General features: G+C 34.8%; 1 protein-coding gene across 1 annotated transcript in view; it reads left to right on the forward strand.

Annotated features, from left to right (window-relative positions):
• The first annotated feature begins 4524 nt into the window (after nt 1-4524).
• LOC122814021 (eosinophil peroxidase-like) overlaps nt 4525-14815 on the forward strand; it is a 202168-nt gene continuing 191877 nt past the window's right edge. The window contains exon 1 of the mRNA XM_044086604.1: nt 4525-4604. The gene's annotated coding sequence lies outside the window, so the exon portion shown is untranslated. The remainder of the gene's footprint in view (nt 4605-14815) is intronic.

The raw sequence follows: 14815 nt of genomic DNA on the forward strand, positions 1-14815 counted from the left end.
GACTATACTGGCATATCCCTTTCTGGGACTCATGATGTTGAGTGAACCAAAGCTATTGATGACAGCAGGTAACATACTGAGAAACGTGTGTTATATTTGTAACAAACATAAAAAACATGAAAAGGATATGCAAAATTAAATGGAATTACAGACATGCCTAAGAAATCACTCCTATAAGAAAAGTCTAAGCATGCTAAACTGGAAGTGTCTGTTGTGCAGTTGACAGGACAATACATAAAACATACAGATGTGAATATCTTTTCAAATAACTAGGATTAGTAAGTGAGCCAATGTCTCTGAATCTGTGGGGTCTATATCACTTCATCAAAGTTTACTTACCTCAAAAGGCTATTCATCGAACCAACATCATCATTTGGCCCTTCATCAAATGTTCACATTAGCAAACATTTTTCTCACAGTAAGAAATCACTTGGCCAGCATACCTACCTACACACATGCCACAGTACATCAAACCCACCAAACTGGGGGACTATGCCCCCACACCACCCTACTTATATATACCAACTCCAAGATTGCACTACAGTGAGGATAAGGGCAAATTTCTGTATGTTGGCCAAGCGACTTCCTTCCCTGGGAAAAACGTTCACTGATGATGAAGGGCCGTTCAATGATATCAATTTGATGAATAGCCATTTGACGTAAGTAAACTTTGATGAAGTGATATAGACCTAAATCTGTCACCTGAGATTGTAAATAGTGCTATGTGAAATGGAGTGACTAAGAAATTTGTTTACGTTTAGAGTGATAATTGTCAGGACTCACTCAATAATGAAATAAAAAAAATGTAGTTAAGCATCAGCCCATTAAAAAAATATATATATATATATATATATATATATATATATATATATATATATATATATATATATATATATTAAACAAAACACAGATGGACAAAACCTATTCTGTGCCAGCAGGTACATGTTGGCCTTACACATATGACATATGTTTTATCATTTTTACTTTTGTTTATATAGGCTTATTGCTACTATCATTTCAAATCTTTTAAAAATTATTACAACTAGATTATAACCTTTTTAAGTCTAAAAATTTGATACAGATTTCCATTCCTAACCTATTCAAACATAACCTTGACCATTTAATGGAAAATTAAAAATTCATCCCCATTCTGATTCCCATGTCTCTGAAAGGCAAAAACTGACAGTAAATATTCCCTAACACCCCCTCCACACACACACACACACACACACACACACACACACACACACGCATACATGCTAAACCTTTAGCAAACTCCTAATAACATATTCCTCCAAACTGACTTCCATGTTACATGGGGACACAATTGGGTTGTGTTGCACAGCTAGGCTTATAAATGTTCGGGTGTTCATTGGCCTAGTGTATATACCTATGAACCTACTGACCCTTCTTTTGCAGATGGGGAAAAATATTCCCAAAGAAGAAGAGTTAGCAAGATTCTGATGAGCAGAGTTTTTATTTCAGTGTGTTGCAAAAGCTGGCCTTCTGTATGTGGATTTCATAAGCAGACCTCTATATGTTAACTCTCTGTGCTAATCTTCCAGCCCATACCTTATATAGGTTCATAGTTGAATACTAGGCTAACTGCCCTGAAGGGCCATTTTAAGCCTATCCAATAACCCATAATCAGAATCAAGCCCTGTACCTTGTGTCTATAATGTAAAGACGTTAACTATTATACCAAACCCATAAACAGAACACAGTAGTATAAAAAGGCTTCTTACAGCACACACTGGGAATACTCTCTTAAGTATAAAGAAGTCACCTTATTAAAACATGTTTAATCATCTTTCCTAAAAGTCATTGGATTATTATGCAATATTTTTCATTCAATCATTTTGGAAAATCATGTTGATCCTTAAAAGTATCTACTGTTTGCCTGCCTAGGAACAGTGATTAATATAATAAACCCTGCATTTTAGTTGCATACTAACAACTTTAATATGGCCACCAATAATGTATATTCTCACGTCTGTCACTGTTTCTAACCTGCATGATAAAAGTAGATGAGAAATAGATCTTAACAAGAATATTCTTTCTGCTAACATTTATTGTGACAGTTTTTAATTTAGGACTTTTGAAATAATGGAACTTAATATCAGGTTATGCATCAACTCAAAAACATACAGTAACTGTTACTAACGCAAGTGTTTAAGGAATTAATAAATAATTAAATGCTGTAAGAAGGATCCAGAAAATGATAAACTGCTATGCACAAATAGTTGATGCAATCTATTTGGGATACAGTTGTGGTATTGTCATTGCTGTAAGATTTGTGTTATATTTATATATTGCAGTACAGATTAATAATGTCATTATTATTCTTAACATTGTCACTTACCAAGAATGCTGCACACATTTCTGAAACTGATTTCAAAAGCTGAGATTGCTTAGTGACCAATAAAATCAACTGTTTTCATTTCAGTTTGATCATATATAAGGAGCTGCTTTTATTTTATAGGGGACTTATGCTCACACATCTGAAGTAATTATCATATCAATGCTTCCTTCTTTCTGAATAAGGGCTTAAATTAAAGTGCTTACAACATGCAAGCAGACTTTCTGAATTTTTTTAGAGTATACATTTACCTTTAACAGACAAACTGTGTTCTAAAAGTATGCAACAGAGGAGGGAGAAAATACTGGGACACCATTTTACATTGCATTGCTAGAGTTTGCAAAAATTGTTTTCAGACACACATACCCCCCCACACCCCCACCCCCACCCACACACACACACAGCACACACACATGCACACACACACACACACACACACACACACACACACACACACACACGCACACAACTACACACACACACACACACACACACACACACACACACACACACACACACACACACACACACACACACACACACACACACAGCACACACACACACACACACACACACACACACACACACACACACACACACACACACACACACACACACACACACACACACACACACACACACACACACACACACACACACACACACACACACACACACACACACACACACACACACACACACACACACACACACACACACACACACACACACACACACACACACACACACACACACACACACACACACACACACACACACACACACACACACACACACACACACACACACACACACACACACACACACACACACACACACACACACACACACACACACACACACACACACACACACACACACACACACACACACACACACACACACACACACACACACACACACACACACACACACACACACACACACACACACACACACACACACACACACACACACACACACACACACACACACACACACACACACACACACACACACACACACACACACACACACACAAATAAATGTGTTGTTTTATGACACAAAAATGTTGAATTATGAAGCTGTATTTTTTTGTTTATTTGGTTTCTGTTTCTTTTTATGCTAGATAGTTGAAAACTAATAAAAATGAAGCTCTCTGTTTATTTATTATTATTATTTTAGTTTATATTTGTTGACTGGGCTAGTCTAACTGGATATATGTCCATTTTCAGTAGAGGCCCGGGGAGATAAGCTCCATGACACACACATAAAAAAAATAGCAAACAATATAAAATAATTTCAGTTGTACATACACGGGCAATTCTGGGTAACACAGAAATAATTCAAAGAGGACAGAAGTCAATACAATGTAAAATGTAAAATGCAGGTTCAAAATAATATGTAGGCACATTACTTAATGAAAAAAGGAGGCATACAGGCTGAGACTCTATAAAAAGGGGGAATAAAGAGAATCAGAAACTCTTGTCTTAAGAGTTATGAAATCTGTTCCCCTTAAAGATACTAGCAATAAACACACAAGTCAAGTTGCCTAAGAAGTATTTCTAAAGAATTTGTTCCATGTTTTTGCTGCTATTTTAATGGCTACATGATTTTTAAAGAACATTCCTAGTATTTATGATTTTTATGTGTGACAAGGGAAAAAAGTTTGATTGTAGGATGGTATTTCTTTCCTTTTCCAGCCATTCAAGTCTATACCAGAAATAAACAGCAGAATTAAGTCAGGTACATAATCCACTTTCCTTGTTTGCAAAATATTAAGGGCTAGATGTATGTGAATCCATCACATTCACTGGGATTAATCTGTGATCAGATAATTAAAATAATCCACCACAGATTTAAAAGCAACTCCCATTCATAAAACCATCTGGCAATTCATCTTTCTTTACCTGTCATCTTAGCCGTAACCATAGTACATTTTATTTGACGTTTCCTATGGTGACCTCAGTTCTGAGGTCAGATATTCTATCATTTGTGCCATTTAGTTTACCTGGACAGTCATTTATTGATTTTTCAGAGAAACATTTACAGCTTTTCATGATCTTGGCTTTGGTAGGACATTTCCCAGTGCCCATCCCTCTGGGTGGAGCACTTACGTGAAAGAAATCGTATGGGAGTGATCAACATAATCAAGGATACCTGGCAGATAGCATTGATTGCTGACTCTATAAAAAGGGAAAATAGGGAGAAGCATAAACTCTTGTTTTAAGGGTCCATCTTCAAGGTAAGACATAAACATTTGATATCACTGACTGATCATTCATCTCACCTCTCTGTTTATTTATAGATGTAAACGTTGCAATATTTTTCTGCAGCAGTAATGTGGGCAAAATGTTAGGCATGTTGAGATTTTAGTGACACATTAAAATCAATACTTTTTTTGACTTTCTCTGCAATCTATTTTGATATTACATAACATCTATGAGTAACCCTCACATTTTACATCTGTTTAGCTTCTCCCAGATTCAGTGATATTGCTAATTGTTTTACCTGTCCTTTTGACTACTAAACACAAGATTCATGTTAATGAGTTGGCATTATTCATTCCTGATTTCAGATTGTGGACGTCTTTTTACCTTGACTTTTAGCATCCTTGGGTATAGACTCAGAGCAGCAGAGTCATAACTGTTGTATTATTTAACTTAAAGTACTTTATAAGTTGTTTAGATGTTGGAGAAGTGTTCTTAAACACACTGCAATAATAACAATGTGGGAAGGTGGTATCTTTCTTATGATAAGAGCAGGTTTGAAAAGCTGAGGCTACAAATATAAGCTGCTGGGGAGAGCAGATGTCATCTTTCCAGACACCTGTACTTATTGTTATATTTCATTATCATTTGTTGATAAAGTTACAGTTTATTCAGTTAAATAGGAAGCCTGTGTTGTTTTGTTTTGATGTTTTATTTTCTGTTGAATTCCTATTTTGTCACTATGCCCACAACTTCTGAGTGATGTACTGTGGGCATCTACTACAATATTTGCATATACTACCAAAGGGGTAAACAAAATCAAGGAATGCCTTCAGATATTAAGATATTTACATTTTGATTTTGATACTATGGCATGTAAATCTAGTCAAACGTTAACTAAGACAAGTTTATGCAATTATTAGTTAGCAATATATTTACAGGGAGAGTATGGGCCCTTTATGAATGTAGCTAGCACAGAAATAGAGTAATCCATTGTACTTTTATAGATGTTAACGTGTCTGGTGCCACACTATGCCCCTTCTATATTTATAGCTGTGATGTCATTAAGGTACACTTGGAAGGGCCATTTTTTGCAACAAAATAAAACACAAAAGCATCTGGTTTCTGTACTATAACCAGTACAGAGTGTGAATGTGTAAAAGGTAAGAAAGCAAACCCCAGCTTTGTGAAATTACTACTTCAGTTTAGTGAAAAATAGCGTAATGTACTCTTTATAAGACAATGGTGTCTAAATAAAGATGTTTACTACAAGGACTGTGCTATAACAATGGCTACAAAGGAAACAGGGGAGTTGGGGGTGTCGACTTCAGGGAATAAATGATGAAGGCTGGACACAATGAACACAGGTCAGGAAAGTTATATATCCTTTAAGCCATTGCACTCAGAATTGTGTAGTCCACATAAGATGAATATGTCACTATATTCATGCACTTGAGTCATATGTTTATACAACAAATGCAGGAAAGAGCAATCAAGGACTATAAATTAATATCATTTTACTATGTAACATTATTCTTTTTAATAAACACATTTTCAATGGTGAAAAATAAATAAGAATCACTATATTTATGATTTAGCCCTACTGTATCTGTGTATTTTTTAAGTGTTCTATGCATTGCAGGGTAGTAACATGGATGGTAACACCTTGTGAGTGAGTTATATTCTAAAGCCCATGTCTGTATCTCACATTTTCTACCAGCATACCTCAATGACTCTGAACGTGTTGTTTGAGAAGACCAGAATTCAATGTCTATCCCTTAAGAAAAGGGTCTTGCCCAGTTTAACAAAGAAAAAAAATGCAGGAATCGATAGCATGCCATTCCATTAACATTTAGTCAAAAAAATAATACTTTTTGTCTTGTGTTTGCAATTTATATATTACATATAGTATTTTCAAGGGCAGTAATGGTATTTTAAAATTCTGTAAGAGTCCCCAAAGAACAGGTAGAAAGGCATTTGATGTAATGTAGCTGAATCTCATAAACGTAGGCAACCAGCAGTTATAAACGTACCAAGCAAGCTTTTATTGCAAGACAAAAAGGATGAATAAAAACATTAGCGCTTTCACGGTAGTACAATACCGCTTCTTCAGACAAACATTAATGGTTGGAGTGGGCTTTACTTATTTAATTTATTTTTATTGATGTCCTACCCATGATGTTTTTATTCTGGAACTTAGGTTTTATAAATAAGTCCATGTTTCGTTTCTTTAATATCGGGTTTGTGACTGTAAACGCATATGTTTGATATGTTGCTGTGTCCTATTGGTAAATGTGCTTTTGAAATGACGTCATATGCATATATGTTGCTTTGTGACTATTAATGTTTGTCTGAAAAAGCGGTGAAAGCACTAATGTTTTTAGTCATCCTTTTTGTCTTGCAATAAAAGCTTGCTTGGTACGTTTATAACTGCTGGTAGTCTACATTTATTAGATTCAGCTACATTACATCAAGTGCCTTTCTACCTGTTCTGTGGGGACTTTTACAGTGTTTGTTCGTTTGCTGCTGCTGGGTTTGTTATATCGTTATTATTTTAAAATTCTGTTAATGTACAAATTCCACAACATTTCAGTTGTTCTTCCCAAATTCAGTTTATCAGTATTTGCCTTTTTTATGCACAGAAATATTTTTTATGGAAACTGAAAACATCCTTTCTTAAATCAGAATACATTCTTCATAACTGCTTGCATACTGTTGATTGTATGAATAATTTTGACAGTCAGAATGAGAAGATATTCCTCCTTTAAATTAAAAAATATAACAAGATCCATACTATTGTTTACATATTTTCATTGCAATGTTTCATCAGTTCCCCACCATACACTTCCTGAACTTGTTAACAACCCCCTTTCCTAGAAGGAATGAAGCCCATCCGGTGAAGTTGTAGTTTAAACAGTAAAGGTTATCGCACATCAGAGTGAGCATGAGGGTGCAATAAACAGAAAGCAAGGATTCAGAAAGAAACAAAGTTGGGTATAATTACCAGTCAGGCTTCTCCTATCCTGTGCTACTAATAAAACAAAGATCATGTAATTTATTGCCATAAAAAGGCAAAACGACTTCTTAGAAAAACTATACCTTTACATATGAGATTATACCTTTTAACAAAAGAGTTTAGGTTGTTGAAGAAGGTGGGCTGTTCTGTCTGGAAGAATTTTGTAATTTCTCCATGATGTGACTAGTTTAGATCACTGTTCTCTAAATGTGAATGCATCACCAGTATTTTAATGTCTTTTTAAAGAGGGGAGCAGATAAAATAGTCTCATTAACTTTTATGAATAACTGCTCAGTTTTCTATCATATTAAAAGAAACAAAATTACAACTGTTTACTTCTGTAAAGATAGCACTGGCTGATTTATTTTCTCTTTTTTAATGGATCCAAAATATGTGTTAAAAAGCCACTATTCAAGTGATCGTAGTTTGCTACAAATCCTTGTTCTAATCTTGTCGCCCATTTCTGGGGTTTACTGTGCCAATTTTGGTACTGTGGGCATTTACAATGCTCTCCCACGTTCACTTAAATAGGATTGTAGAAGTAGGGTGCATAATTGTGGGGCAGATTTGTGTTTACAAATAAAATGGCAGCAAAAGTTAATTGAGAAATACAAACAAACATTCTTGAATGGAATGTGTATTGAATATAAAGACAAAAGAAAAACTGAGGAAGGAGTACCAAGGTAAAATACTATCATCAATTTCATAGCAAATTACTTTTATTAAAACTACTGTATGAGAAATGTGTTCAGAAAAGCCTTTTCAAAGTAATTTGCTTGCATGACATACTCTAGTGAAGGAATCTACACCTGTCATCGGGTTTAAAGTCTGCACTCTGCTGTCTCAGGCTTGAATTTGATGCATACTGCATAACATTATTATTTGTAATAGAGCAGGAGAAAATCAGTAGCAATTTAAGTTAACAAATCAGTCTGATAGAAACATTTCTTAGTTAATAAACAAGCACAGTAGATATATACATACCATATACCAAAAGGAGAATATCTGTATTTTGATCATTTGTTATGATTTACAATGGTTGGTACTCTACCCCTGACAAGTTATGAAATATGAACGGAATCCAGAGCCATCTTATCTCCATCATTGCCATATTTTAACACAATTTCATAATTGCCTACTAGTGTCTTTACAGTGGACGCCAAAATTACAGCATCTGCTCTAATATGTCAATTTCATTTGTAAGCCAGCTTAAATAACTTTCCAACCCATTGAAGAGAAGCACAACACATTATTTTGTTAACATGAATCAATAATAAACATAAGGATATGATTGTCATTAGAGGCAGAAGTCACACCCTTTGATATGAAGAGGATCCAGGGATTGAGTAAAGAAGTTTGATCCATGAAACAATTTACCAAAATACGTTGGATCTAAACTTTAGTCTTACTTAAAGCTGCATTTCCATATTATATGCACATACAAAGTGTAATAACCTGACTCAGCCATACCTCTCAAACTGTTAGAGCAAGAAATTTAGACAAAGTCATTAATAAAAGTGGAACAAAGACCAAAAAATATGGACAATTTTTAAATATTGCTCTTACTAACTTGGAAAGATGATAGAATAACAAGTTTTGCATAAGCATGAATTTTCTGAAGGGTATGGAGTCTGAAACTCAAATGTCTATCATTATTTTCTAACTTCAGTCTTTAGAAATTTGCCACTAATCTGCCAGAAAACCACAATTTTGTGAAAAACAGACCAAAAATATGAAGCAAAAGTCTGGACAGTCTGTGAAAATATGTACAGTTGAGAGGTATGGGCTCAACATATCCTTTTCTTTGAAGGTTTGACTTGTACTGATGAATCTGGTTAGCTTACCTCGCAGCAATGCTTGGAATTATCTCATGCTTCGCTTTGTATGACTGTAGCCTGTGCTCCTACATCGGCAGCCTTCTAAACCATGCAAGCATAAAAGAACATAGCACTCTTCCAGAATGCAGTGACCCTAAAATTTTAAATTATAGCTAAGAATAATGCATTCCTTGCAGCCAAAACTGAGCAGCCATTTCAAACAAATCCGTATAAGTTCTCTCACATAATGTTTCATTGCACATGGTTAATGCCTAATGGAAGTTGCTTAAAGTTTAACAGCATATTTTAAAACAAACATGAGCTTAAACACCATTTTCAAAGACTATGCACCCTATTTTTATTTGATATTCAGTTTGCATGTGCTGTACAGGGTTAGCTGTGAGTGTATCCGATTAGGTTTAGAGTTTTTGATCACCTTTCTTACAAGATTTAAACATTTTATGCAATACTAACTTGTTAAATTTAAGGAGCAGAACAACAGAAAAGGCTAAATACCCAAACACTGTTAAAAATAGATAGATTAGACAGACAGACAGACAGATAGACAGACATACAGACAGACAGATAGATAGATAGATAGATAGATAGATAGATAGATAGATAGATAGATAGATAGATAGATAGAGATGGATAGATAAATAGATAGATAGATAGATAGATAGATAGATAGATAGATAGATAGATAGATAGATAGATAGAGAGAGAGATAAAGAGATAGATAGATAGATAGATAGATAGATAGATAGATAGATAGATAGATAGATAGATAGATAGATAGATAGATAGATAGATAGAGAGATAGATGGACAGATAGATAGAGAGAGAGAGAGATAGATAGATAGATAGATAGATAGATAGATAGATAGATAGATAGATAGAGATAGATAGATAGATAGATAGATAGATAGATAGATAGATAGATAGATAGATAGATAGATAGATAGATAGATAGATAGATAGATAGATAGATAATGGGTAGGTATGTGCTATCACATAAATTGAACATGCAGATATATACATAAAAATGAAAAAACAAAAAATAGAAAACAGCAAAACTAGTGGTCTTAAAACTTCATTGAAGAGCTCAGTCACAATAATTTCCAAAAATCATGAAACCCAGGTAGTGTTCCAAAGCAATAAGCCTTTATTTGTCACAGACAAGAGATCCTCGGTAACAAAGAATCAGAAATAATTTAACAATGTTAAACATTTCAGCTTTTATATACTTAGAGGTAGGTGTCAAAAATATACGCATTGTTTAATTTTAAACCAACCTGGCATGAGAAATAATATAAACAGGGCCTTGAAAGTATATTTTAGAACAGCAAGTATCCATCCCACACACACTACTACTGATTAGATCAAACTAATTCCTACTTATGGAAAACACTACCTATCTATTTGCAATCCATTCCAAGATCAGGTATTTAGAAAAGCATAACATGTACATAAAAAGAGTTTTAACTAAAATCACTTTCAGCTAACTAATGCAATAAAGCCTTCATCTAGTTTGTGACAAAAATTAAAATCAGGAAAAACAAATAGCTATCTATCCATAAAGATAGTCAAACAAGAACAGTATAAGTATAAAATACATCTGTCTAATAATAGCTAGTAAATATTCATCCATGTGTATTAGTGTACATAAAAAATGAGTCTATATTAGAACACCGAACATTTGAAATGTCGGGTGTTCTAATATCGACCCGCTGAAAATATCGAAGTAACAGGAAACCAAATTATTTCCTAGGAAAAGAATTTGGTTGCCCGTTTCTGTTGCTTCGGTATTTTCAGCGCTCTGGTGGAAAGTTACGGGTCAGGTTCAGGTAAGTGTGTGGTTGTGTGAATGTGTGGGTTAGGGCAAGTTAGGTGAGTTAGGGTTAGGGTGCGGGTGAGGTGACTGTTCGATAGTGACGGACCTTAGGGTTAGGGTTTGGGTTAAGGTTATTGGATAGTTAGTGGTGTTTGTATAGTTTAGTGTAGGGTTAGGTGTTAGAGTTTAGGTGTATGTGTGTGGATTGCTGTTTGTTTGGTGTGCTTGTGTTGTGTGTATGTGTTTTGGAACAGCGAAATAATTCGCTGTTCCAAATGTTCAATGTTTTTTTTTTTGATTGCTAGGGTTCGATATTAGAACACTCGACATTTTAAATGTTTGGTGTTCTAATATAGACCCTAAAAAACTAAGTTATTAACAGTGCTTTGCAAAAAACAAAAAAAAAACTGTCATGACAGTTTTCATGTTTACAGCCCTAGAAAGATGTTTTTGCAATTTAGACTAGTAGGAGAAAACAGACAAAAAATACAGAAAACAGTCAATGAAGTAAACTAGTAATGTATAAAAGTATGCAGGTGTGTGCATGAGCGTCCAGCAGTATGGTAAATGGGGGAATTATACCAGTACTACATGGTAATAGTGGCATGAAAAAAATGGTGTGATGAATAAATCTAATCAAACTTTTTCATTTTTATATACATAAAAACACAACTATAAAGACACAGAAATACTCACTGTAGGCAAATGATGAAATATACCGATGAAGAGATAATTTCTTTTAGATGTTGTTAAAAAGATAAATAGATAACCTCCAGGCAACTTGCTATATTAAAAAGATCAGCACATTGAAAGTGCACAGTTATACATTCATATACTGCTTCTGGAGAGTTAGGTTTGTGAATACACAGATATGGAAGATTAATGACCTTAGACATAGCCAAACAAGTGAGCATTGCATGTAAATGGCAAATACTGCTGTTAGGATAGACAGATCAGTGGATAAATATTGTAAGATAGGTACATAGGTAGGCAAATACTATGAGATGTAATTATATAACACAAATGCTTTTCTGGAGTGAAAACAAAAGAAAACTGAGTCTTAAAACTGTAGTCACAAATCAGATGCATACTGCATAACATCTGAGTCAAATGCCTATACACCAAGATGTTGAAAGAACATTCAGCAAATGCTGTTCAAGCCAGCATTATCAGTTAAAGGCAAAACACAGAAGCTACAATGATGTCACTGAAGTGCGCCAGGAGTTTTTAAGGGCAAGCCCATTAGTCCTGCTTTGTGTGTACTGACACCACCCCCCACAACCCCTGGATAAATATACTCACTCTGATGTTACTGAAATTGGAAGTATATGAATCTGTCAAGTGAGAAACTGGCTTTTCCCAATATAAAAGAAGACTTTTTGTACTTAAGTCATCAAAATAGCATTTGACAGCTTGTGTCTTATTGATAATTAGGTATATTCATCAATTAAACTTTTGCTGGGAGTACCTTTTGAAGAGCAAATCTTCCTTCACAAGTGCCCGGCCAAAGAATGCATGTCCTGCTCGAGTAACTCAGAAGGCAATGACTCGAACTTCAAAAGAGTCAAATAAAAATAAACATTTCTGTAGGCTGGAAAGCCCCACCATCTCTCATGTGAGGAGCGTCCCCCAATATACCCCCTTACTTCCTTATTCTCACTCTGATGTTGCTGTACCTTATAGAAAGACTAAACACTAACAGAGAGTGCAAAGTCTACATCACTTTTTCACAAGGAGGCTGTGAAACAGCAAAACTCCATCCACAACAACAAAAAAATAATATATATATATATATATATATATATATATATATATATATATATTTATATAGATATTACCTTCTACAGTAACCAAAATAATTAAAATTTAAGCTATTATGCTTGGTAAATGTTGATATAAACTTGGATGAGCTGAAGATTGGCATGGAAGCCTTGCAATAATAAAGTAAAGTAAGTGATTACATGCTGGCTTTAAATGCACTCACCAAGAAAATTTATATGGAATGTAAAACTATAGAAATTATTTAAAGTAAGTCAATTAGCCTCTTTTATCTGTGATGATAGCTAGGCTTAAAATGGATCTTATGGTCATTAGCATAGTATACAGCCTCCACCCCAAGGCAGGGGTAGACGCTGTGCTTTAAACTGTAAGCTGAAGATGTAATAAAACATTTCCAGGTTGCTTTTTTATTTTAATTCTTCTTCTAGGGCTGGCTTAAACTCTGTTACCATGGTAATGCCATGGAGATGGTAAGTTAGCTGTATACATACAGTATATATGGGAAATGACTGGCTTTTAACATGTTATTTCTATGGAGATGATATGTTTGCTGTATACATCAATATGTAAAGGGATTGGCTGGCTTAAACTCTGTTACTATGGTAAAACTATGGTGATACTAAGTTGGCTGTATACATATAGTATATACAGGGAATACACACATCCTGCATGCTGTCCAGTAGACTACAAGAATGTGCTCTTAAATGGACTAGAAGATAAAAATACTTGAATGATCTGCAGAGTGCAATACAGGAATTTATTAAACTGCAAGACTAATTACCATGTTAAGGACTAGAATTGTTGATGAGTTCAGAAAACTGATATACATTCATTAGAGGGATGAAAATTTGTTCAAGGAAATGTGCTTACATCATTTTCAGATTAAAGTTGTTAATTAGCTATGGAAAACACTGCAGTATCCACTCCACTCCCATATCGGGCAAAAACAATAAAATCATGCTTTGATTTCAGACCTATACTCATTTGTTGTCAACTTGCTAAAGTGGTGGAAAAACACTTTATAATCAATTAATAGAGCATATCACCACCTAGCTAGAAACCAGCATTGTTTATCATCTGCATACAACACCATCACAGTGTTCTTTATAGTGCAATTTTATGGAACACTGAAAAAGGGCAACCTTAAAGGCAGATTATTCATCGATCTTAGCTGCCTTTAAAACTCTTAATCACTTTTTACTTCTAGATTGTCTTACCCAATTCAGATTTGGTGTGCCTACAATAAAGTGTTTTTTCTTATCTTACCAAAAGGGCACACAAAGCTATCCATAGCAACTCTTCTTCAGGAAACAGCACCTTTTAGACAGGAGTCCTGCAGTGTTCTGTACTGGAGCCACCACTATTATTTTCCTCTTTGTAAATAATCTGACATATGATCTTCCATCAACTAGTTGATACCATTGCACTTACCACAGACTCCTCCCTTAACAGATTCCTGCGGAGATGGCTAAAGGATTTGGTAGTCAGTAGTAACAAATCTACAACAATGCTTTTTGGACCCATAAATGATTTCAGTTAACCCAGCCCTAAATATAAAAAGCTGACAAGGTAACCCCATCCTCAAAATTATCCAGCAAAGATACTCAGGGCTACTTTTTCATCAATATATCACCTTCTCTCTGAATGGATTGCATAGCTGAACTGAAGCATCTAAAATGTGTCTCACCCTTTGATGACCGTGGAATGAAGCGTTAGAGGATTAATATGCTAAAATAACAAAAATAGAATCCTACTGTGATGTCTCTGCTCTGGGCCAGTAATCAAGGAGCCTCAGTCCTC

Source organism: Protopterus annectens, chromosome 10.part0 (assembly GCF_019279795.1).
Source record: "Protopterus annectens isolate FY-2018-M chromosome 10.part0, PAN1.0, whole genome shotgun sequence".
NCBI classification, from domain to species: domain Eukaryota; kingdom Metazoa; phylum Chordata; order Ceratodontiformes; family Protopteridae; genus Protopterus; species Protopterus annectens.